At 36.8% G+C, this 26,814-nt stretch overlaps 1 long non-coding RNA gene across 2 annotated transcripts; it reads right to left on the reverse strand.

The window, feature by feature from the left end:
• Positions 1 to 20,932: 20,932 nt before the first annotated feature.
• On the reverse strand, positions 20,933 to 23,394 carry LOC131527580 (uncharacterized). Of its 2 annotated transcripts, none has more exons than XR_009267685.1 (4): positions 23,153 to 23,394; positions 22,811 to 22,948; positions 22,443 to 22,497; positions 20,933 to 21,043 (listed from the first exon to the last, which is right to left on the reverse strand). It is a non-coding gene; the product is annotated as an uncharacterized LOC131527580 (long non-coding RNA). The 2 variants fall into 2 exon arrangements; XR_009267684.1 differs by having other exon boundaries at positions 22,811 to 22,969.
• Positions 23,395 to 26,814: the final 3,420 nt, after the last annotated feature.

Below are 26,814 nucleotides of genomic sequence, written 5' to 3' on the forward strand. Positions count from 1 at the left end.
CACCTTTTTTTTTAAATAATTGTTTAACAGCAGAAGTCATGGTGGAAAAACTACACTACACATGATTCTGCAAAGAAATGACTTGTCAGACATTTGAAAACAAGCAAATGTCGCCAAAAGAACATTTTAGCACCCACCCACTCCCATGAATCAATGCAAATGATACAATCAAGACAAAAGTCTCATTTTGCTCAAAAAAATACTTAAATACTTGTATATATGCACATTTTGGAATAAATGTGAAAACATTTTGATATTTATCCATCATTTTTATTTTGATTATGTCAAAGCTGTAAAGTGCATGGTCATGTACCTTTGCCTTTTGTCCGATTTTTCAAATTTTTTTTGCTTCAAATCAGAGTTTGTAATGTTGTGATCCACCTCGTAGCTGGTTGGTTTGGTTCTTAATTTGTAACTGTTTAACAAAGACTTTTAAATATCCCTTTGGGAAAAATACTTCCATAAACGAGGTCACATAAAAAGTGGGTGGGCACTCTTAGGTTAGGGGTCTTTTTTTCATCCAATAACAGACGGAAGCAGTGTTCAGAAAATTGTTTATTATCTGGCATGCTTGATTCCACATGACCAACTCAAACCCATTCGCTGAAAATAAGGTTGAGTGGATTCCTACCGGAATGGCTGCATTTCACCTGCAAAAATTTTGCTGAAAAATGTAAATGTGACTACACCTTAATATTACTTTATATCGCTCGTATCACACTGCAAATTCGCTCTCTCTCTTACTTGATACAAATGCAACTTTTTGCATCCCAGTTAACAAATGTAGTGAAAATAATATGTTGCTGGGCCAATTGTTTTGTACATTGTAGTAGACTATTTTTCTTAGCATGAGCATTAAGATAATTACACACTTCATGTCTCAAAATGTCCAGTGTGTTAAGCTTTAAACTTTTCATGGCAGAAAGAGGAAACACTGCATCACCGGAGGGCTGGAAACTGCAGCTCTGCATTAGCCTGATAAAGACAAATTCAGTGTCTCTCTGATGCTAAATAGAGAGAGCAGCCCCTGCCACGACCTTGAGCATCATTCACCCAAGGTGGATTAACTTCCACTGTATTGAAGGAAAGGGGCTGGAGTCCAGATAGAGAAACATATTAACCAGCTTTATTGTGTCTCAGTGGACAACAATTACTCCAGCCTTGGCATCGCATGAAAATGAAATGTAATCACTGAAAAGCAGCAGCAGGTGTTTCATTCCTCTTGTAAGTTCACAGTAATCGACAGAAAGGCTTTTGTCTCTGTGTGCATCCCTCTGTCTTAGAGAGATTTTCCTGTCTTCAAGACTCATGGTGTGGGGGGTCATCATTATCCAGCTCTCAGAATGGCTATCAAGGGGCCACTAGCAATCTGCTGCTGTGGGTTATCGCGGCCAGGGCCCAAATAACTCAAAACTACTACACTGCCGAGTGCCTCACATCACACAATATAAAGAACATACAGATTTTTAATGCAGTGCTCTTCTGGATTTGTGAATAGAGATTCATTTTAGTTTGGTCCGTTTTTGGTTTTTAAGCAACCATAATGCAGGCTGCAAAAATGGCTCGTCTCAAAACAGCTACATGATATAGTTAGTGCTTCTGATTAAAATGTACAGTTCCTGGGTCAACATAAGGCACATTTGTACACATTTGTTTGTGCAACATTTCATAAAAGCATAGGAAACTAGCTAAACATCACTAAATCTTAACCTGTATTGCTACTAACGCCCTTTTCATGATCCAATCAGTTTCTGATGGATAAAATTAAGTCCTTTCCTATTTATTGATTGATTTATTTTGCATTGAATATCCAGATTCACTTAAAACGGGTAAGTAAAACGAGTTGGGAATCCTGTCATGTTGACTGTTTTTAACACAACTCATTTGGCAAAATCTGTCTGAAAAACACATTTACACATTTAGAGGTCACTTTCAGGTCATGCTCACTTTTCAAAATCAAAACAGACACCAAGAAATGAAGGTAGCCTATGCCCTGCTGTTCTGGGACTAATAGTTCAATGCTGATATAAGTGGAGAAAACATTTCCAAAGTCATCTGTATTTGTAGGAGTAAACACTAGGATGATCCCTTGGCAGATTGTGAAGAGAAAACATAGCTTGTCGCTCTCAAATGGAAGCTAGGCCAAGACCCCATACAGTCAGTCTGCTCTCCTTCAGTCATAGAGAGAAGGAGAGAGTAAAAGGATCCCCAGCAACAGAGCACTTAAACACTCCACTGAAGAGCGCACAGCCTCTGGACACATTGCCATTTTAAATCCCACTAAAGTAATTGTTGGCTATTTAAGAAATCATCACAACTGTCCTTAAGTAAATATCATTTGAAAACCATTTGCATGATTTGAAATAGGTTCTCCGTATGCATACAGTAGTTATGTAAGGGGCAATGTGTAGACATATATGAAATAGTGATTTGAGAGATTATTTTATCATTTTACTTGTATATTGTGCCTTCAATAAGAAAAATATGCAACTATATGCATATACAGTATATGTGTACATAAAATGCTTACAGATATTAGTTGTCACTCTATATCTATGCAATGCAATACAATGAATAAAATATGATGCAGTGTGCTTTATAGGGTTAAATGCTCGATTTGTCTTTCCAAAAACCTTTGCAGGATCATAGAGTTCTTTGTTTTACCGAGTAAACCGTTTCTATTATGAAGCCTCCCCTGCCAACACCATCAGCACAGGGGTCTGTGCACTTGAGGGGGAGGACACAAAAGATTCTCCTCTGGGTTTGTGTGTTAGCATAACCCCACTGACTCCACAATGCTAGTCGCTCAAGAGGTCAACAATAGAAGATCCACCGTTCCACTTTTGCTTCTGCTCTGTTCAGCTCTGCCAGCACCCACATCTCCCATCAGTCCACATCGTTTAAAAGATCAGGAACAGTGGGGCCATTATCGATTTTTTTCTGTTATTGCTGAGTTCATGTCTAGGAGTTTGGCAGTGCTTGTTATGTGCTGGCCCCTTTGTCAGCTGCATAACCCCGCTGATATTTCTCTCTGATATTAAAGGGAGGACGGTGAAATTGCACTGCCAGAGACAAAGGTCAAGAAAATTACCGCCGCAAGAAAATGTAAGATCCTGCCAAAAAGACCAAGATGAGCAGGGATGAATTGCTGTCAGGAGATGAAGAATTGAGGATTTGGCAGTAATTTCTCAGCTTTTGTTCTTCGCCCCTTCTTGCTGATCACTCCGCTCGTGTTCAAGCGCGTATGGTTTCCCATCATTGATTCTGTCACTCTGGAGAGGTTGACAATTATCTTCTTTAAAGAGATAGTTCAACTAAAAAAATGAAAAACTCTCATGTACAGTAGCTCCAAACCTATATGACTTTTGTCTCTCATGCAGAACCAAAATGAGATATTTTGAAGAACTAGACTATAGAACATTGAAAAAAGCTTGTCTGGTCCGATGAATATCGATTTCTGCTGGCTGCAAAATTTGAATAGTAAGGTAAGAATTTAGCATAAACAACATGAAAACATGGATCCATCCTGAATCAGTGGTTCAGGGCTGGTGGTGTAATAATGTGGAGGATATTTTGGGGAACTGTTTCTATCATTTTAAAATGTAGTTTATACCTGTGATGCAAAACTGAATTTTCAGCCATTACTCCAGTCTTCAGTGTCACATGATCCTTCAGAAATCATGCTGATTTGGTGTTAAACAATTCCTTTAAATTCTCTGTAATTGAAGGTGGTCTTAATATACACTGACCGCTGCAGAGAATGCTGCTTAATGCAAAAAGATGGCAGTATCAGTTCTATTTTGTGTTTTAACAAACTTAGAGGTGATAAAGGGTGTTGTGCAATACCTGATTTAATCCTGTACATGTTAACATAACAGGTGCATTTTACTGATTTGCACCAGCTTCTTTTCCTGTAGCTTGCTAAATGAAATTAGTTAACCGCACATCTCCAAACTCTGGAGGAAAAAAATCCCTCCTCAATCCCCATCAGTGCTCCTTCTAGAGTGAAATTAATACTGTCTTGATTCACCCTTGCATTACCTCTCTCTCGTTTTCTCTCCTTTTGTAGCTCTCACCACCAAATTTGACTTTGCTTGATGTCTGAGCCGCAGTGAATCTTCCATGCTTGAAGCTTTTCCCCTTGCATGACTGGCTGTATATGTATCTTGCGCTTTTGACATCAGGTAATCTTGTTTTGCGGCAGACACGGCGTGTTGTGACATTTTATTGCGCAGACATGGTATTTCAGATGTGCAGCTGAGCGTAAGCCTTTTCTCTCTCGCTCGGTGTTTTCATCGCTCTGCCTCTCGGTCAGCCATCGATCTCCATTTGGCTGCTGTGGTTTAGTAATTACACAGCAAGCACAGGGGCACTAAATGAGTTGATTGCGCTTTGATGCCTCCTGGGTCCCTCCGACTAATGCACTTTTCATGCGGCCTGATGTTTAACTGCTTAGGAACCAAGTCAAACAAAGAAATCATTTCATAATTGCATTATATGATAAATTCATTTATCAGCCACCTACACATGGAAATTTTGTTTTCTCAGTAGAGGCCTTCTAATAGAACGCAAATACACAATGGGTGAATTCTTATTTTTTTATTGTCTCATAAGATTACAAAGACATGTCCAGTTGGTATAAAGCTTTGGCAATATGGGGCAATAGTAATATTTTATCAGCTTTTCTCTTTTAGAAATTGTTTTATGACTTTCTTCTGTAGAACATAAAAGTAGATAATTTGGGAAATGTCTGTATGTTTTTTCATACAGTAGAAGTCAGTGGTCAATAAAAGCTGTTTGATTAGTACTAGTGTTCTTCAAAATATCTTCTTTTTTTTCGGCACTGATGGGCAGCACACTGACATACAGCCCCGTTGCGCTTTGGGCGACCCGAGTTCGAGTCCCGGCTTGCAGTTCTTTCTCAATTCTGTACCCCCTCTCTCTCCCACTTCATTTTCTTCCCACTTCTTATATACTGTCCTCTCCTAATAAAAGGCAAAAATGTCAAAAATCTTAAAAATGTTCCATAGGAAAAAAGAACATACAGTTTGGAATGACACGAGGCTGCGTAATTTATGACAGTATTTTAATTTTTTGAACTCTCCAATAAGGATCTAGCAGAAGCCTCCACCAATAGAAATTGATTTATTAAATATATATTACAAATACTGTATACACACACACACACAAAGTATAAATATACACTATAAAACTGAATTACAATTATATACCTTTTCTCTTTTAACAATTGTTCTTGTTTGACTTTCTTTATACTGTGGACCATAAAAGTAGGTATTTTGGTCATTTTTGTCTATACAGGGGAAGTAAACTGAAACTGTTAGCTTAAAATATGATTTTATTGTACCGCAGAAAACAAATTATCATATACTTTTGAAACAACATGAGGGTGGGTAAATTATGACAGATTTTCTGAATTTTCTTTTTTTGGGTGAACTATCCCTTAAGGATCTAGCTGAAGCTTCTGCCAACTGGTTGCAGGCACCTTTTTTTTTTCAGTACTGGAAAAGTAGCCAAACCAGACAAAGAGACTCCAGAATAATCCGTACAAGAATGTTCTGTAACAGGAACTGTTCTTTCCTAATACCTCCTGTAGACAGTATGAGCATGTACAGTACTCTGTACATAGCACCTGTCAGATATGAAAGCTTTTTTCTGCTTTGTGTTCACTGCAAACATGCGACATGTACATTCACCTCAGATCACAGCTGCTGTTCAACACTGTGTGTCAAACTACACATCTACCTTCTCTTCTTTTTATGTGTGGCTGCTCCTGCACATCTCATAGGACCTGATGAGCTGGAGCTGGCGAGGATTTTTAAAAAAGACCAAATTCAATCATTCTTTACTCGAACCGTGTAAAGAATGTTTTATGTCATTTGTGGCGGAACAGGGAATTTTTTTTTCCATGTTGATAAAAAAAATCAGCTAGAATCTATGAGTTTTTGTATTAGTAAGCGATTTAAAACTGTAAGCATCATTAACTGCAGGTCTTCACCTTCTTCACGAATGCTGATTCTGTCCTCTATACTGTTGCATTGTTGGTGAAAATGTTCTTCGATTTTAATTAGGCTATAAATTATAACTCATCCGTTTAGTGACATCCAAATGTCCTTCATGGCCCCTGTAAAATCTTATATTTGAAATCTATACACTGCCGAGAGGCTCTTTTAAGATCCCGCTAACGATAAGACCCGAGTTGGGTTCAAATTAAACTAGCCAATCTTAATAACATTTGTCACCTCTCACGGCACACAATGGGCAGACAAAGACACAATGAGTGAATAAATACTGTCCGCCTAACCACTGTCTGCTTGACATTGAGGACTGTACTTTCATTTACCCCAGTCTGTCAGGTCCATCACATCAGCCGCTGCTTCACTCCTGCATTATTTAGACTCGCTCCATGAGTGCTGACTGGCCATTTGGGCTCTCGCAGTTCTTCACTCTTCTCTCATATTGCAAAATAATGCATATACAAAGATTTTCATTTACAAAAATAAATAAATAATACTAATAATACACACATTCAAAATTGTTGGGATCATTTTTACAGTTTTTTTTTTTTTTAAATAAGATGTTGGTCATCAAGGGGCCATTTATTTGTTTAAAAAAAATACAGAAAAACAGTAATATTGTGAAATATTTTTGCAACGGTGGTCTATTTTAATATACTTTAAAATATAATTTTTTTTTGTGATGCAATTCTGAATTTTCATCAGCTATTACTCCAGTCTTCAGTGATCCTTCAGAAATCATTCTAATATGCTCATTTATTATAAATGTTGGAAATGGTTGTGCTGCTTAATATTTTTTGGAACCTGTGATACAATTTTCAAGATTCTTTGAGGAATAAAAAGTTTAAAATGAACAGCATTTATTTAAAATAGAAATCTTTTGTAACAATCTAAGTCTTTCCTATCACTTTTTATCACAATATATTTATATTTTTGAATAGATGTTGTTCTTTGCAACTTTCTATAAAAATAAATAAAAACAGTCTTTAAATGTACAGTATAAGCTGTTTTGCTTTGCTTGCTGCTTGTTTATTTCACCTCAATATGGTATTCAAGGCTTCAGATTTTAATGAGATGTCATGATTCCATTATGAAGACTTTTAGCATTAAGCGTCTCCACTGAGATTTTGTGACCTGAATTTCTGAGTCAGTGCTCACCTGTGATCTTTTAATAGCTTGAGCTTAAAGTAGTGCATGAAAGAATGAGCCACGTAAAGGAATCTGAAAAGATTTGTGAGCCATTCTCGGTGTGGAGCACCTCATCTGATGTCGCTCCCAAGGGTTTGTGAGGAATCTCAAGCGACCCCCAGCTGTGCGTGTGGAAAGAGTGTGCTATCAGATCAGTAGAACAGAGGATGTGCTCCTTCACTCCACCCGTTTGGAAACTAGGACGCATGTTTCTCAAAAGAGCCCACCAGTGGCACCACAACACTGTTGTCTGTAGTGTCTCCAGGGTTTTCTCTTATATGCCAGGATCTGACATCATCTTGGTGCACTTTGCTGCTTGGCATCAGTCAGTCTGCTGGTTTGATCTGCCAGACAGCTGTTTCTGTCTCTTGTTTCTTCTTCTATATTAAATGTTCATAGGCCTACTTCTCACTTGGGTGCAAACACAGTCATTTAGTATATGAAAAAGATATACTAAAACACATTATACAAAAAAACCATAAATAAGATTACCATGGAATATCTAATCATTCTAATTAGAATAGTTATTAATATATCATTAAAAATGAATAGTCCTGTGAAATACGACACACGCACGCACACGCACACACACATATACATATATATATATATATATATATTTTTTTTTTTTTTTTTTTTTTCATTATCATAATGCATCCATTGATTCTGATGGCCTCAAAAATGCATTTCACAAAAATCTGATTCAGGAGACCTAAACACTAAATATAGAAGGAGATTCATTTAAATGCATCTCTGATTGGAAAATTGTGATAATTGTGAAGCTGTCAGAAAAGGAAAAAAGGAATATCATCATGTGGAGATACATTCAGAATGCGACCAAAAATAAATATAGCTCTTCATTATTCATGAGATTAGGATAATTTATGCAACATATATTGAGGAAGTAATTCCTCACTAATGTATGACACTAATTGCATCTCAGTTGATAAAACTGAAACAATCTTTTTCTTGTCTTTCGGATGGTGCTAAAATGATACAGAATAATCTCAACATAATCTATGTAAAGATTATGGTAATGTTTAAGATAATGTTAAACTAATGTTTAAAAAAAATATTTAAAAAATATTTTATAGCATTGCAAATTTTGCATTTATTTATTTGGCAGACACTTTTATTAAAAGTGACTCATAATAAACTGAAAATTGACATTGCATATGTGTATATGTTTCCTGGAAATCAAACTCATGACTTTTGTGCTGCTATAGTACATATTTTACATTTACATGAACAGTATCTCTCATTTTAGTAGAAATGAAATTCTGGTATGAATAATTTACTAAATTAGACCATCTAAAATCAGTATTAAGATTAGAAGAAGTTATTATATATTTACATATATATATATATATATATATATACAGTGAGGAAAATAAGTATTTGAACACCCTGCTATTTTGCAAGTTCTCCCACTTAGAAATCATGGAGGGGTCTGAAATTGTCATCGTAGGTGCATGTCCACTGTGAGAGACATAATCTAAAAAAAAATCCAGAAATCACAATGTATGATTTTTAACTATTTATTTGTATGATACAGCTGCAAATAAGTATTTGAACACCTGTCTATCAGCTAGAATTCTGACCCTCAAAGACCTGTTAGTCTGCCTTTAAAATGTCCACCTCCACTCCATTTATTATCCTAAATTAGATGCACCTGTTTGAGGTCGTTAGCTGCATAAAGACACCTGTCCACCCCATACAATCAGTAAGAATCCAACTACTAACATGGCCAAGACCAAAGAGCTGTCCAAAGACACTAGAGACAAAATTGTACACCTCCACAAGGCTGGAAAGGGCTACGGGAAATTGCCAAGCAGCTTGGTGAAAAAGGTCCACTGTTGGAGCAATCATTAGAAAATGGAAGAAGCTAAACATGACTGTCAATCTCCTCGGACTGGGGCTCCATGCAAGATCTCACCTCGTGGGGTCAATGATCCTAAGAAAGGTGAGAAATCAGCCCAGAACTACACGGGAGGAGCTGGTCAATGACCTGAAAAGAGCTGGGACCACCGTTTCCAAGGTTACTGTTGGTAATACACTAAGACGTCATGGTTTGAAATCATGCATGGCACGGAAGGTTCCCCTGCTTAAACCAGCACATGTCCAGGCCCGACTTAAGTTTGCCAATGACCATTTGGATGATCCAGAGGAGTCATGGGAGAAAGTCATGTGGTCAGATGAGACCAAAATAGAACTTTTGGTCATAATTCCACTAAACGTGTTTGGAGGAAGAAGAATGATGAGTACCATCCCAAGAACACCATCCCTACTGTGAAGCATGGGGTGGTAGCATCATGCTTTGGGGTGTTTTTCTGCACATGGGACAGGGCGACTGCACTGTATTAAGGAGAGGATGACCGGGGCCATGTATTGCGAGATTTTGGGGAACAACCTCCTTCCCTCAGTTAGAGCATTGAAGATGGGTCGAGGCTGGGTCTTCCAACATGACAATGACCAAGCACACAGCCAGGATAACCAAGGAGTGGCTCTGTAAGAAGCATATCAAGGTTCTGGCGTGGCCTAGCCAGTCTCCAGACCTAAACCCAATAGAGAATCTTTGAGGGAGCTCAAACTCCGTGTTTCTCAGCGACAGGCCAGAAACCTGACTGATCTAGAGAAGATCTGTGTGGAGGAGGCCAAAATCCCTCCTGCAGTGTGTGCAAACCTGGTGAAAAACTACAGGAAACGTTTGACCTCAGTAATTGCAAACAAAGGCTACTGTACCAAATATTAACATTGATTTTCTCAGGTGTTCAAATACTTATTTGCAGCTGTATCATACAAATAAATAGTTAAAAAATCATACATTGTGATTTCTGGATTTTTTTTTTTTTAGATTATGTCTCTCACAGTGGACATGCACCTACGATGACAATTTCAGACCCCTCCATGATTTCTAAGTGGGAGAACTTGCAAAATAGCAGGGTGTTCAAATACTTATTTTCCTCACTGTATATATGAATATACTGTATAAGGGAAAGTGTCCTGAAGCAGTCACTATTTTTGCCTTCACTAATTCATGTGAAAATGTCTTGCAGTGTGATGAATTAACTTTAAAAGTATAAATATTCCATATAGTCTCTGAAATTATAAATAAATTAAGATAAATTAAGTTATCTGTACTGACATTCTTTAGGAAAAATTGCTAATTTAAGCACTTTCGCAATAATGCAGCTCATAGTGGCAGCTGAAGATTGCTTCTTATAGGCACATTGAAGGCATCCATTGAATAGAACAAGTACTGCAGGTTTCGTGAGGGATTTGCTATTTCAGTATCTGAATTGTGGCTATTTACCTCCCTCTAACATAAAGTATTTTTCTTGGATAGTGAACATCTGCACTTCTCATCTGTGCTGTGTCTATTCAAAATGACTGACATTTTTAGTTCTATAGCTGTAATTTTTAATGACACTCCTTGCCGAAAATAAAAATAAATAATCTCTTTTCAACATATGTCTGTGTGACAAATTTCCCTCTGTTTTGCACCTTTTGGCAGGTGATTCATGACTGCCTGCATGCAACTGGATTTTAATTAAAAACTGCCTCGACTCGACCGCCAGTGGAGCTGTTGTTTTTGAGAATATGAGCGTACACAACATCTAAAACATGTTGACAGCAGCTTGCTGAGAACTAGAACATTAATAAGGTTGTCTAGCTGTCTTGGCCACCATCTCAACATTGAGGGTCTGAAGTTTTCCCACCATGACAGCATATCTCAACTTGAGTTCTGCAGTAACTGTGAACACATTCAAACACAGTTCACCTTAAATTGGACGGACAGTGGATTTGAAGAGCAGGCCTTGGGCATTGTTTGATGGGTGTAAGTCTTGACAGTAACTACTACACAGCTAAGAGGTGTGAGAGAACATTCTCGTAGAGTCGGTACACACTTTCTGTCGGCTTCAAGCTGCTGCTGGCTAAGGATCATGGCAGAGGACAAAGAAAGGGGTGGGAAGGTGAAGTTAATTGAAGGTATAAATTGAAAGGCCATTTTATTTCTGATTTGAAAAACAAAGCTGGTGAATTCAATAAGCAGTTGCGTCTCGGGCTTTGAACAGCATCATAAAAAATAAGAAAATGATCTTGGGTCATTTAAATCTATTCAGGCCGAAAACAAAGTGGGATCAGCATGAATAATGGCTTTTGCATGCTAATAAGGAGAACTAATATTAACTTGCACAGGTGAGCCTACAACAGTTTGATTTCTTAAAGGAGTATTTCACCCAAAAATGAACATTTTCTGACATTGGCAGGCGGAGACAAGGAGAGCCTCCAGGGCAGATCAGGGAGCTCGGGAGCTTTGCCGGCTCGGCCATGGGCAAATCGGCCGTGGGAAGAAAATTATTATTATTTTTTTTTTTTCCTTTTAGGTCTCTGTTTCTGTCACAGGTCGTGGTTGTAGTAATATCGCACGAAGACAGCGTAAACAGTTTTTTTTTTTTTAATGAGGCTTCAACACATGTTGACCACATCCAAAACATTAAACCGAGACAAAGAACATACAGAAACTGAAGGCTTATAAAAGACAGGGAACCAAAGAGCAAACGAGAAGATTAATTAAACACAGGTGATGAATTAGACAATGAACTAATGAGAACAGGAACAGAACCAAATAAGGAAAAACAGGAACTCAACAGGAACATGCATGTGACAGTCACAATAATCCACAAGGTTTGGTCACTTGTGGCCAAAAGAGCAGTCCATAATCCATAATAATCCTTACTGTAGTGAAAAATCATATCAAAATCCACTGGACATATCTGTTTTTGAACCATTTTAGACTGTTATCGCTTGTAAATCATGCTTGATCTCGACATATTTCTTTCCTGATTCAGACAAGTAAGATGTTTTCAATAGGGAAAGCAATATTATCGATAGATGACTCATATTTAAGATGGAAACGATTGATTAAAGTTTAAAAATGGACTGGAGTCATGTGGATTATTGTGATGTTTTTTATGAGCTGTTTGGACCCTCGTGCCGACTGCACCCATTCACTGCAGGGGATCCATTGGTGAGCAAGTGATGCAATGCTGAATTTCTCTAAATGTGTTTCAATGAAGACACAAATTCATCTTGGATAGCCTAAGGGTGAGTAAATTGGGTGAACTGTTCTATTAATAATCAAATCCTGTTTTATCTTTCCTTTTTTAATGAATGTGTAAAAAGAGCAATGAGTCAAACTGTGTACACCCACATTTTAAAGACATGAAGAAAACAAAAAGACTAATTGTTTCCTCTGTTGCTATCTTTATCATCTTTAAGGCTATGATCATTTTTCTTGTTTTCTGTTGTGTGTGAAAACTAAAGGATGGGCTAAAATGACATCCAGTTGGCAAACTGAGCTGCAAAAAATAACATTCTTCAGTTGAGTGCTTCAGAGTGGTTCAGAGACATTAAGTTTCCACCCACAAGCTGTCCGACTATTAGACTTAACTAGCTCAGGCTTATTATGCGGCTCCTAGGAATATGGAATTTTGATCGGTCAATCATGCTATACATATATATATATATATATATACACACACACACACACACACACACACACACACAGGTGCATCTCAATAAATTAGAATGTCGTGGAAAAGTTCATTTATTTCAGTAATTCAACTCAAATTGTAAAACTTGTGTATTAAATAAATTCAATGCACACAGACTGAAGTAGTTTAAGTCTTTGGTTCTTTTAATTGCGATGATTATGGCTCACATTTAACAAAAACCCACCAATTCACTATCTCAACAAATTAGAATACTTCATAAGACCAATAAAAAAAACATTTTTAGTGAATCGTTGGCCTTCTGGAAAGTATGTTCATTTACTGTATATGTACTCAATACTTGGTAGGGGCTCCTTTTGCTTTAATTACTGCCTCAATTCGGCGTGGCATGGAGGTGATCAGTTTGTGGCACTGCTGAGGTGGTATGGGAGCCCAGGTTTCTTTAACAGTGGCCTTCAGCTCATCTGCATTTTTTGGTCTCTTGTTTCTCATTTTCCTCTTGACAATACAACATAGATTCTCTATGGGGTTCAGGTCTGGTAAGTTTGCTGGCCAGTCAAGCACACCAACACCATGGTCATTTAACCAACTTTTGGTGCTTTTGGCAGTGTGGGCAGGTGCCAAATCCTGCTGGAAAATGAAATCAGCATCTTTAAAAAGCTGGTCAGCAGAAGGAAGCATGAAGTGCTCCAAAATTTCTTGGTAAACGGGTGCAGTGACTTTGGTTTTCAAAAAACACTATGGACCAACACCAGCAGATGACATTGCACCCCAAATCATCACAGACTGTGGAAACTTAACACTGGACTTCAAGCAACTTGGGCTATGAGCTTCTCCACCTTCCTCCAGACTCTAGGACCTTGGTTTCCAAATGAAATACAAAACTTGCTCTCATCTGAAAAGAGGACTTTGGACCACTGGGCAACAGTCCAGTTCTTCTTCTCCTTAGCCCAGGTAAGACGCCTCTGACGTCGTCTGTGGTTCAGGAGTGGCTTAACAAGAGGAATACGGCAACTGTAGCCAAATTCCTTGACACGTCTGTGTGTGGTGGCTCTTGATGCCTTGACCCCAGCCTCAGTCCATTCCTTGTGAAGTTCATCCAAATTTTTGAATCGATTTTGCTTGACAATCCTCATAAGGCTGTGGTTCTCTTGGTTGGTTGTGCATCTTTTTCTTCCACACTTTTTCCTTCCACTCAACTTTCTGTGAACATGCTTGGATACAGCACTCTGTGAACAGCCAGCTTCTTTGGCAATGAATGTTTGTGGCTTACCCTCCTTGTGAAGGGTGTCAATGATTGTCTTCTGGACAACTGTCAGAGCAGCAGTCTTCCCCATGATTGTGTAGCCTAGTGAAACAAACTGAGAGACCATTTTGAAGGCTCAGGAAACCTTTGCAGGTGTTTTAGTTGATTAGCTGATTGGCATGTCACCATATTCTAATTTGTTAAATGTGAGCCAAAATCATCACAATTAAAAGAACCATAGATTTAAACTACTTCAGTCTGTGTGCATTGAATTTATTTAATACACAAGTTTCACAATTTTAGTTGAATTACTGAAATAAATTAACATTTCCACGACATTCTAATTTGAGATTCACCTGTGTGTGTATATATATATATATATATATATATATATATATATATATATATATATATATATATATACAGTATCTCACAGAAGTGAGTACACCCCTCATATTTTTGTAAATATTTTATTATATCTTTTCATGTGACAACACTGAAGAAATGACACTTTGCTACAATGTAAAGTAGTGAGTGCACAGCTTGTATAACAGTGTAAATTTGCTGTCCCCTCAAAATAACGCAACACACAGCCATTAATGTCTAAACCGCTGGCCACAAAAGTGAGTACACCCCTAAGTGAAAATGTCCAAATTAGCCATTTTCTCTCCCTGGTGTCATGTGACTCATTAGTGTCACAAGGTCTCAGATGTGAATGGGGAGCAGGTGTGTTAAATTTGGTGTTATTGCTCTCACTCTTTCATACTGGTCACTGGTAGTTCAACATGGCACCTCATTGCAAAGAACTCTCTGAGGATCTGAAAAAAAGAATTGTTGCTCTACATAAAGATGGGGAAGGCTATAAGAAGATTGCCAAGACCCTGAAACTGAGCTGCAGCACGGTGGCCAAGACCATACAGCGGTTTAACAGGACAGGTTCCACTCAGAACAGGCCTTGCCATGGTCGACCAAAGAAGTTGAGCGTCATATCTAGAGGTTGTGTTTGGGAAATAGACGTATGAGTGCTGCCAGCATTGCTGCAGAGGTTGAAGGGGTGGGGGGTCAGCCTGTCAGTGCTCAGACCATACGCTGCACACTGCATCAAATTGGTCTGCATGGCTGTCGTCCCAGAAGGAAGCCTCTTCTAAAGATGATGCACAAGAAAGCCCGCAAACAGTTTGCTGAAGACAAGCAGACTAAGGACATGGATTATTGGAACCATGTCCTGTGGTTTGATGAGACCAAGATAAACTTATTTGGTTCAGAAGGTGTCAAGCGTGTGTGGCGGCAATCAGGTGAGGAGTACAAAGACAAGTATGCCTACAGTCAAGCATGGTGGTGGGAGTGTCATGGTCTGGGGCTGCATGAGTGCTGAATGCCAACGTGTACTGTGACATACTGAAGCAGAGCATGATCCCCTTCCTTCGGAGACTGGGCCGCAGGGCAGTATTCCAACATGATAATGACCCCACAACCTGGCTAAAGAAGCTGAGGGTAAAGGTGATGGACTGGCCAAGCATGTCTCCAGACCTAAACCCTATTGAGCATCTGTGGGGCATCCTCAAACGGAAGGTGGAGGAGCGCAAGGTCTCTAACATCCACCAGCTCCGTGATGTCATCATAGAGGAGTGGAAGAGGACTCCAGTGGTAACCTGTGAAGCTCTGGTGAACTCCATGCCCAAGAGGGTTAAGGCAGTGCTGGAAAATAATGGTGGCCACACAAAATATTGACACTTTGGGCCCAATTTGGACATTTTCACTTAGGGGTGTACTCACTTTTGTGGCCAGCGGTTTAGACATTAATGACTGTTTTGAGTTATTTTGAGGGGACAGCAAATTTACACTGTTATACAAGGTGTACACTCACTACTTTACATTGTAGCAAAGTGTCATTTCAAAGTGTGTTGTCACATGAAAAGATATAATAAAATATTTACAAAAATGTGAGGGGTGTACTCACTTCTGTGAGATACTGTATATATGTGTGTGTGTGAGAGAGAGATTTTTCCATTAATTTAATTAAATATACAACAGAGGGGAAAGAAAATGCAATCTGCATGGTCTGTGGTCACAGCATGGAAAGATTAATGGCTTCCAGGACATAAAAATAATCTAATAATAACCTTACTTTCTTGGGAAAGAATGTTCTTATCCTTGTAGCTCAAATGAAATAATGCAATCTGTGGCTATAGCATTTCCAAACAGTGGCCTGGCAGTGCGCCTGTTGTAATGTTATTATGGTTCTCCTAAGCAGCTGCTAGCTTGTGAAGTGATCTAACAGCAGGTTGGATTTTGTTTTGGAGAGATAACAACAGTCTGTGGTGATGACTGCGGTGTGTTGGCAGTAGATGCCGTCAGTCCAGTGTATTCACAACATGCATTAAGTCTCCTGGACAGAAGAACGGCGCAGTGTTTCGGAGGATGGACATTGTTTAATTTGCTGTGCTAAGTGTTGTGTTGTGATGGCTTTTGTCTGTCTGTAACAAATATTTATCCAGTATCGCTCAGAAGATCTCCATAAAAAACAGTTTATAATAAACGGTCAGTAAAAGATTGAGAAGATCTCATTAAACGTGGAGCCAGCTGTCTCTGATGATAGTGTCTGCCTCCTGTGCAGCCCAGCTGAATTAGGTCTTAATGAGTATGTAGATTGCTGTATGTAGAGGTGTCCATAAAAAGTCTTTGAAGTTTCCTGCAGAGAGCTCACCAGCAGAATTAATCAGATGAACTTCACGCAACCTTCTGCATTGCTGAGAAAAGGAGGAGAAAAAATAACATTGCATTGTGCCCTAACAGTTTAAGCAGTACATTATTTCATCATAAAAACGTATGCCGTTTTTATGACTAATTTTATTAGTTTGTTATGAATATTTTCATGATGTTCTCAGTCTTCAAGCTATTAGAGGCATTCAAAATATGTTAGCATATGAATCATGCAATATAGATACAATGTCACTAAGAGCAATACAGTGATTCTGTCTCAAATAAGGTCTAAAACTTTTTTCTAACGAATAGTCAGTAAAAGTACACTCAGATTCACTCAGAATTGCTAATAACTTTCACAAATAATTGGCAAGTAATAATTTAATTAAACATGAAATTTTGAAGTAGAAAGATTTAAATAGTATTTTTATTGTAAAATGTACTCCAATACATTTGTTTTTTGTATAACTTTGAGAAGCATTTGTCAACATTTAGAAAACATGGATTTGTCAATTTTAGAATGTCAAACTATTTATTTTATTTTTTTAATTAAGTAGCCTATAATTTTTATTATTTTCATGGTTTTATTTTCTATGATGTTTGCAATTTTTGTAATATTCTAGCAATAATTATTAGATAAAAATCACCAAAAACATTTTGTGGTTTTGATATATTTATATTTCCCTCAAAATAAAGAAAAATTACCTGTAGATGTAATAATTAAGTAATTAATTGTTAAAATAGTTTTCAAGAATAAAATACCAATTCAACAGATATGAGAAAATTATGATGCTGTATAGTTTTGATTTAGATTCAGTCAAGAGCTCTAAAATCTAGTTTATTAAACATGGGATTTAATCTTGGGAAATAGCTAAGTTTCACAAACAATTACAAAGAAACGTTAAGTAACACATTGATTTAAATGTGAAATTTTGAATTTGAAACACTGAAACAGTATTTTCTTGTAAAACATACTCCAAAAATAGTTTTTTACAGTGTAAATTCACTTGTTTTATGTCGCCCAAACAACATGGTAACACTATGGTACTCTCTTATATTCAACTTGGCTTTAACAACTTCACTTTGAAAGGAAAATGCTGGATGCTTCAAAGTGTGTCTGGCACTGCTAAGCAAATTAGCGGTTGTGATGAGTGGCAGTTAGTGGGCACGTAACACAGTAATTTATGCTTTTTTTTTGTGTGTGTTACCTCATAGTAGGAGGATCAATCTGTTACTGGCTCTGTCTGGCCAGATTAGGCCTCTTAAACCTCATCTGATACAGCAGAGCATGTACTGCTACACAAAGTCAGAGTGTGCAGGGGAAGGGGAAGTCACTCAACCAAATAATAAAGTGTTATTGAGGGTGAAATGGGAATTTTAATTAGCTGGAGTCAAAAGTGCCATGTGGAACTTTAACAATGGTTGTGCACTTTCACAATGACACCACGTCCTCTGTCAAGCCCTGTTGATGTGACTGCTCAGCCCAAACGTACGTCCTTCAGCCATTAAATGCTTTAATAGGGTAAAATCTCTTTATATTGCAGATGCTACTCCCCTAAAGGTCTAGTTTTACTAATGACTAATTTGTCATTTAGCTATCACTTTCAACCAAAGTGACATACAGTTTAAGGATTGTCTGGATAGTGGACATGACAGGCTAGTGACAAGGATAGTGACATAAATGTATTGCTCAAGAGCACACTGGTGAGCAAGGACATTTCTAGTATTTTATTATTACTAGGGCACAGGCCCCATTTAAAAAAAGTGTCCCCATATTTTGATACTGTTATGGATGTGTGGATATGTCACCTGTAGAGAGTCATCCACAAACTGCATGCAGAGTACAGATGTGCTTCATCACTGACAAACGATAGAAGACATTTCCAAGGTTTGTTTTGTTATATATTTTGTGTTATTAAGAGTTACTATCTCGATGTGAGAAACGTCTGGAAACGTTTCAGTACGTGAGTGAACTGTTTGAATTAATAAAACTGAATCGCGAAAAATTTTAGGCCTTTTTGCAAACCCCTTTGACTGATTCAAGTAAATCAGTTGCTAATCACCGATCCTCAACAGCGCATAGAAAACAGACAACATGAGTTCTGAAATATTGTCAGGAAAATTATTTACAGGTCATTATAATTATTGACAGACAATGATTTATCAGTGATATTTTAGTGATTAAAGTCCTAACCACACTGTAAAAAATAAAAAGTTGAGCCAACTTAAATTTTTAAGGCAACAAACTTAAAATGCCTTAAAATGTCAAGTTATGTGGACTTAAATTGTGAAGTTGTCTTAACTGACAATAAAGTTGACAGGACTTACAAAAACAAGTGCAATAAACATCATTTACGTTTTGTGAACTTAAATTGTGAAGTTGTCTTAACTAAGAATAAAGCTGAATAGACTAAAGTGCAATGAACAATATCACTTTAAAAATTTAAAATGACAAGTTCACTGTAAAACCCGACTAGTCACGTTAACTCAAACCGTTTGAGTAAACCAATTCCCTTTGGCTTAAACCATGTAAGTTTTCAAACTTGCAGTTAAGTAATTAAGTGATTAATTAAGTGCTGATTGAGCATTAGTGATGAACACCTGCTGTTAACAAACACAATCACTGACAGAAAGAGAAACACAACAACTGACTTTAGACACATGCTTAGATGAAATCAACTGAAATAAAATACATTAAATCTCAAAATCTGATTAAACAACCCCACAAACAGCATCACCAGCTCCACTTATTAATAACCAGACTGACTTTATTTCTGTCAGACATCTACAGAAGATCTTATTGAGAATTAACTAAGGTTTAGATGTTGATTTATTGTTTCATTTGAAGTAACCATGTTAGAGATCAGTGTCTGCTTTAGTTGGGCTCTTGACCCTTGACTTTTGTGTTAGCTGTTTTTTTTCTCCTGGCTGTTATAATCATGTGTTCTTCCAACATATTTGTTACAAATCGAAAGCCTAGAGAAAGTAATCAGTAGTTGGTTGTTATTTGTTTATAATGACGATCATTTGTTAGTGAACTGATCTCATCTTAGCGTTAACACGAACATATTGTGTGTCTAATCTCTGACTCAATGGATGTTGTATTGATTATAGTAAAAGTGATTCTAAGAGCCACTGGTTCTGTGACAGTCAGTTGATATAAAGGACTTTCCAAGCAGTTTGTCCACAAAAAAAGTTTTAATCTATGGGAGCAATTAGACTCACACAGACATCAAGAATCAGCTTATGAACCTCAACAATGGTGACTATTACATTTTTTTTTTTAATCATGCTGCAATGCATGCTGGGATCCATGGATGAGTTTTGTACTATGCTAGTACCCAGCATGCATTGCAGCATGATTTAAAATGTAAAAAAAAAAATTAATAGTCACCATTGTTGAGGTTCATAAGCTGATTCTTGATGTCTGTGTGAGTCTAATTGCTCCCATAGATTAAAACTTTTTTTGTGGACAAACTGCTTGGAAAGTCCTTTATATCAACTGACTGTTGCAGAACCAGTGGCTCTTAGAATCACTTTTACTATAATCAATACAACATCCATTGAGTCAGAGATTAGACACACAATATGTTCATGTTAACGCTAAGATCAGTTCACTAACAAATGATCGTCATTATAAACAAATAACAACCAACTACTGATTACTTTCTCTAGGCTTTCGATTTGTAACAAATATGTTGGAAGAACACATGATTACAACAGCCAGGAGAAAAAAAACAGCTAACACAAAAGTCAAGGGTCAAGAGCCCAACTAAAGCAGACACTGATCTCTAACATGGTTACTTCAAATGAAACAATAAATCAACATCTAAACCTTAGTTAATTCTCAATAAGATCTTCTGTAGATGTCTGACAGAAATAAAGTCAGTCTGGTTATTAATAAGTGGAGCTGGTGATGTTGTTTGTGGGGTTGTTTAATCAGATTTTGAGATTTAATGTATTTTTATTTCAGTTGATTTCATCTAAGCATGTGTCTAAAGTCAGTTGTTGTGTTTCTTCTGTCAGTGATTGTGTTTGTTAACAGCAGGTGTTCATCACTAATGCTCAATCAGCACTTAATTAATCACTTAATTACTTAACTGCAAGTTTGAAAACTTACATGGTTTAAGCCAAAGGGAATTGGTTTACTCAAACGGTTTGAGTTAACGTGACTAGTCGGGTTTTACAGTGAACTTGTCATTTTAAATTTTAAAGTGATATTGTTCATTGCATTTGTATGAATTCCAACGTAGGTGCCATCTCCTCTGGATGTTTTATGTTTAAAATAAAATGAAGAGAATGTGTAGCTCAGCCACAATGGGGGAGGAAATGATAAGTTCTTGAATGACAGCAATCTGGAATCACCAATAACAAAAGAATAAGAAATTATAAACAACACATTGTAAATTCAGAAAGCCACTCCAAACATTGATTAAATCTTTCCTACACAAAGAACTTCAATAACAAAGTCAACTGAATAAACGACTCAATTACTAATTTTTGTCAGTATTGAACATCCCTAAAGGTAAATAAAAATGGAAGCATATGGGTAGCAAAATTCTATTTGAGATATGCAAAATGACAATGCATTGCAATACATAAAATGGCAATGTAGTTCTGTATTTTTATTTACATTTTGCCATACATGTGTCCAAATTTTAGTGTAAAATGAAAATTCAGTTATATAATTTACATTTGCCATTTTCTACACTAGTTTTAATATGCAAATTAAACACATATTTTAACACTTTATAAGTTAATTCACAATATTAAGTTAATTAAAACAAAAATTATTACCGAAATTGATTAGATGTGTTTAACATGTCCAAGCAAAAACTGTAGCAAAATTATCATTTAAATGCTGTTTTTCCTAAATGCATTTAGACTTAGGGGTAGGACACTTGGGATTGCATTTCCATCATAATACCGCATGATAATTGTAGCAAAATGCAGTGAGAATTTGAGGATGCATTCTGAGCCAAAGGTGCAGCAAAAGGGTAGCAAAATGCTGATTTAAATGTCTTTTATTTTTCTTAAATGCATTGACACTTACATATAAGACATTTCAATAACATTTTCATTTAATACCCCGCAATGAATAAGTCAATGTGGAAAGCGTTTGGTTGACGGTGAATATTGACCTATTGTGCGTCCTGTTGCTGAGCCCCACCTAACGATTGACAGGTCAGGGGCGTGTTGCATTTTCAAATGCATTTCAAATCCACATTGACTTTAAATTCATAGCGAGGTATTAAATGAAAATGCAATTGAAACGTCTTATATGTAAGCATCAATGCATTTAAGAAAAATAAAAGACATTTAAATCACCATTTTGCTACCCTTTTGCTGCACCTTTGGCTCAGAATGCATCCTCAAATTCTCACTGCATTTTTCTACAATTATCATGCGGTATTATGATGAAAATGCAATCCCAAGTGTCCTTCCGTCTAAATGCATTTAGGAAAAACAGCAATTAAATGATAATTTTACTACAGTCTTGGCTTGGACATATTAAACATATCTAATCAATTTGTGTAATACATTTTCATTTTGCAACTTATAAAACTAGTGTAGGAAATGGCAAACGTAAATTATACAATTGAATTTTCATTTTGCACTAAATATTGCACATATGTATGGGAAAAAGCCATTTTACATATTGCATTGCCATTTTGCATTTCAAACTGAATTTTGCTCCCCATATACTTCCATAAATAAAAACTGTAGTGTTAATAAATAAAACAGAATACAAACCCTTGATAAGAATGCAGGGAGTACTTGGGATGCACAATACAGCAGCAATTACAACCTGTCATTAGAAAAGAAAACAGAAGAAACAATGAATGTCATGAACTGCTGTCCCTTTAAAACATGACTCACGTCGACGCACATCCTAACTTTACATCAGTCAAGACATTTTAACTTATTTAAAACTGTCACTAGCCAAAAATGGTCATTTTGACATAATTTTGTGTGCTTTTGTCCGTGTAAGTGCGAGAGAACTCGATGCGCTCCTGACTCGCCGTCTGAAGCTTGTGTTCACCGACAGCGTGCCAGTAACGTTACCGAACAAACTTCTCGTGTGTGTGTAACAAACAAGACAATAAAATGTCTAAACCTACCTCGTTTGGCAGAAAAGTTGCGTTATCCTTGAAGAATTCCGCGATGTCAGATCTTCACCTAGTTGTATAATCTCTTTTAAAGAATAAAAAAAAAGTCGTAATGGTATCTTCTTTTCTTGACAATTCCTCTGCCAGCTTCTGTTGAAGGCACACAGCGCTCTAAACACAGTTGTACGACACTTCAGATTTAACGTTATCACAGCTTAACATCACCTCAGTAACGTTAACATGCCGGATGCTTTACGGCACGCGCAGTAACAAATACACCGCATCAACAACAATTAAAAGTTAATAAACTTATTGATAAAACTGAAAGTGAGCACACTGTAACACGTAACTTACCTCCACGTCTAGTGAGATGTGACGGTGTGCTGAAAATGTCAAATTTGAGCCTCCGACATTCATTTGGCAAACAAGGAAGACAGCAACTAAGTTAACGTTACAGTTTGTTACATTTAACAAAATATAATTTACCACGGAAGTGTAAAAACGGTTCCTCAAACCCGAAATCCGACTTTAAAATGAAATTTTTACCGAGACTATCTCTGTGAATAATGGCGTCTGCTCAAGCACTGTTTTTGCGCTGATAATCGACTGAGCTTCTTGTTCCCACAATGCAAAGCGTAATTAAAAAAATACGGAAAAACACCTGTAAAAACCAAATACGGAAAATTCCTTCAAATTATTAAGGTATATTGTACTGTATTTTTACGGATTTTTTTTACAGTGCATGCTTAATTAAATTATTCAAATTCAAGGACTTATGAGTTTCCCCTACAGCCTCAGTTTTGTTCTTGATCATTTATTAAATTATTAAAATGTAATTTAATTCAAAATTATTATTTTGAAGCCAAAAAGGTTTATGGAAGGCAGATACGTGAAATCTTAATTTTTAAATAAATGGCTACAACACTACTACTAATAATTCTAAAATTGCCACTGCTACTTACAACAGATCAGATTAATATTGTCTTAACATATTAAAGAGTTAAGTACTTTATTCTCCAGTTTCTTGTTGTTTAACGGTCTTCCTCTGGCCTTGTCAACATAAAATCGTGTCTCAAAAATCCTGCTCTTCATACTGTCTGAAAGAGACAATCTCACCATCTATTCAGAAGCTCAACAGTGCTCATAAAGAAATGTCAGAGTCAATAGGGATAATAGCTCTTGCCCAGCTTAGATTGATCAGTTTAATTATTCATGCAGCTATAGCTCATGACATGAAAAAGATGTGGTGTCAATAGAGCTTCATTGATCCGCTGAGCTTCTTAGCTGCTGACTGCAGCAGAAACATTATTGTGCAAGTCTGGTGCATTGTGCCTATTTTTACATTTTGACTGTGCTTTAATGCAGCGGTATGAATCCATACACTTCATCTGACTTTTTAATGTGTTTCGGGACTGGTGCAATACAGATGGAAAGTGTGCAAATGGATTTCTCATTTTTTGATGTGAATGTTCATTATTCTCCGAATGCAGGCAAAATTATTGGCTTTGATTGCCTTATTATGCTGTTAGAAATAGCCTCAAAACATGCATGCATTCTCCTGAGCTCACAATGGGCCACTTTATGGCAATAGACATTCTTTTGCTGTACTTGATAAATATATGCATGAATTCTGAACCATTATCCTACACAGCCCACTCTGATGAACTTTTAAAGAAAGATACTGAGGCAACTCTGTCAAAGTGAGTTATTAGGACCTGTGATATTACATCCTATACTAGCACTACTGCAGTTTTAAATTCACATTTGCAAGCCTATCATGGCGGAAAAGCAGTTACTGCAGGCAATAATAGCATGGAGTGACACATTCATGCTTTCAACACTGAATCGGCCAGGAAGAAACTCTCTCTCATTTATTGTAGGTGCATATACAGAGAAGAGCGTGAAAGAAAGAGACCTGAGCCCATCTGTGCTGTGCAGCATTATTATTTTGAGCTTCTGTCTGTAACATATGTTAGGCAAAATGATAGATTAGGGACTATTTATAAAGCAACAATAATTGTTAAACATAGCAGCTAAAACAGTGTACTGTGTGTGTGTGTGTGTGTGTGTGTGTGTGTGTGTGTGTGTGTGTGTGATTTAAAATATTTCTTGCTTAAAGGATAGTTAATCCAAAAATGAAAAATCTGGCATCATTTAGTCACCTTCATGTCATTCCAAGCCCAAGGCTTTCTTCTGTGAAACTAGAATTAGGAGCAGTTTTGAATATGCTGGTCTCTTTTTTGCATGCAATAATAATGAATAGGGATTGGCATTTTTACGCTACAAAAAATATATTGGAAAAGCACCATATCTTTGTAGACATCAAATATTATTTACAGATTAAATCAAATCTGCAGGCTGTTTTATCTTGCAGATTTCGCGAAAAAATAGTCCATTACAATGTACAAACCAACCGACCTAGTAGCAAGGTGAAGACAATAATACAATAATACGAAGTTTCTCAGACCATTTTCTCTACATTCGATATTTGAGACGCAATGGCGCCATTTTCTTTTTTTTTCTTTTCTTTTTTTTTTTTTGTATGCTGTGCTTGACAAATCAGAATCAACTATTCCAGACAGAATATCAACAATCATTAATGTCATTAATATATCTTCATTTCCAGGCTGTTAACCGAAGGACCGAATCACTGAGTCATTCAGGTGAACAGGGAATCAGTGTGATTCCTAAATGAATCATTCACATACGTAAATGAATCAGTCGTTTTGAGAACTGGATCAACCGATTCATTCATTAAAATGAACGTTTTGTTCATCAACAGTGAATGGTGGGCTAGAACACGCTATTCAACTAGTTAAAAATGTAAGCTACTTTCAAAAACTAGGCTACTTATATTTCAGTAGGCTATGTTATTGTATTGCTTCAGAAGACTTATTCTATTTCTATTCTTCAACAGTTCACCTTTTAAACACAAACAGTGTAAAGGCCAGGTACTATATTCTTTAACAATTCACCTTTTAAACAAAAACATTCATTCAAAACACACCAGACCAGATTCGAACTCAGGTCCTCAGCATATTATTTCTACCGCTGCACACTATCCGCATTTCTGGCCTGTCCTGATTTTTATTTTATTTTTATCATGATTATCTGGTCACCCTAATGCGGCCCACTGATTATTTTGAACACCACCTTCTCTATCCTCAATTAGAATGTCATCCATCATGGCTGTAGCACCAAATTCCCACTCCAGTCAGAGCGGTGACAAAGAGCTGAACTGTGGGAAGAGTGCCTGTGAGTGTCTGACAGAAGGAATCACTCTGCATGAGTGCACCTGACTGGCAGGACGTCACCCTCAATCTCTTTACTGACACAACTCCTTGAGTTCTTGAACAACAGCTCATTTGAATCATGCTACATCTCCTACTGAAGGCATAAAAACAGCTGTGTTGATATTTAAGAGTTAAAAGTGTTTATGTAAAAACTTTGTATTCCTCAGTAAGATTGCTAGCATTGATGTAGCTCCTCTATTATTTACAGGTGTTTCATCTCTCTCAGTTGAAGCTGTCTTGTTCTGTGTCAGATGAATTAATGTGCCATTCAAGCGTCATTCATTCCCACATTTCACGTGTGCTTAAAAGTGGCGCTATTGCAGACATTAGTAACAACCCATCTAACAGGGAACATTCTAAGAACTTTGACTTTTTTGGAGTTTCTCCAAATATTCTTCCAGTAATGTTAATGGAATGTTCATTTAAAGTTATCTGGTCTTTAGTAATGTTCTCAAAACATTAACACAAAAACATTATTTATAAATTGTTCATGAAATATGTTTTTAGTTGGACTTTGTCTATCATTTTTCAAATGTTCAGGGAACATTCAGAAGCAACATTAAAGTATGCAAAATGATAAAATGGAATGTTTTGTTCACATTACCAAGAAAAAAACATTGATGCTTTGAACATTCAGAGAACATTCCGATTTCGTAGCTTAATAAGTAAATTGTTCTTAGAATATATTTTTGTTAGCTGAAAATGACCAAAAACCTCTCAATT

This window comes from Onychostoma macrolepis, chromosome 20 (assembly GCF_012432095.1).
Source record: "Onychostoma macrolepis isolate SWU-2019 chromosome 20, ASM1243209v1, whole genome shotgun sequence".
Lineage (NCBI taxonomy): Eukaryota > Metazoa > Chordata > Actinopteri > Cypriniformes > Cyprinidae > Onychostoma > Onychostoma macrolepis.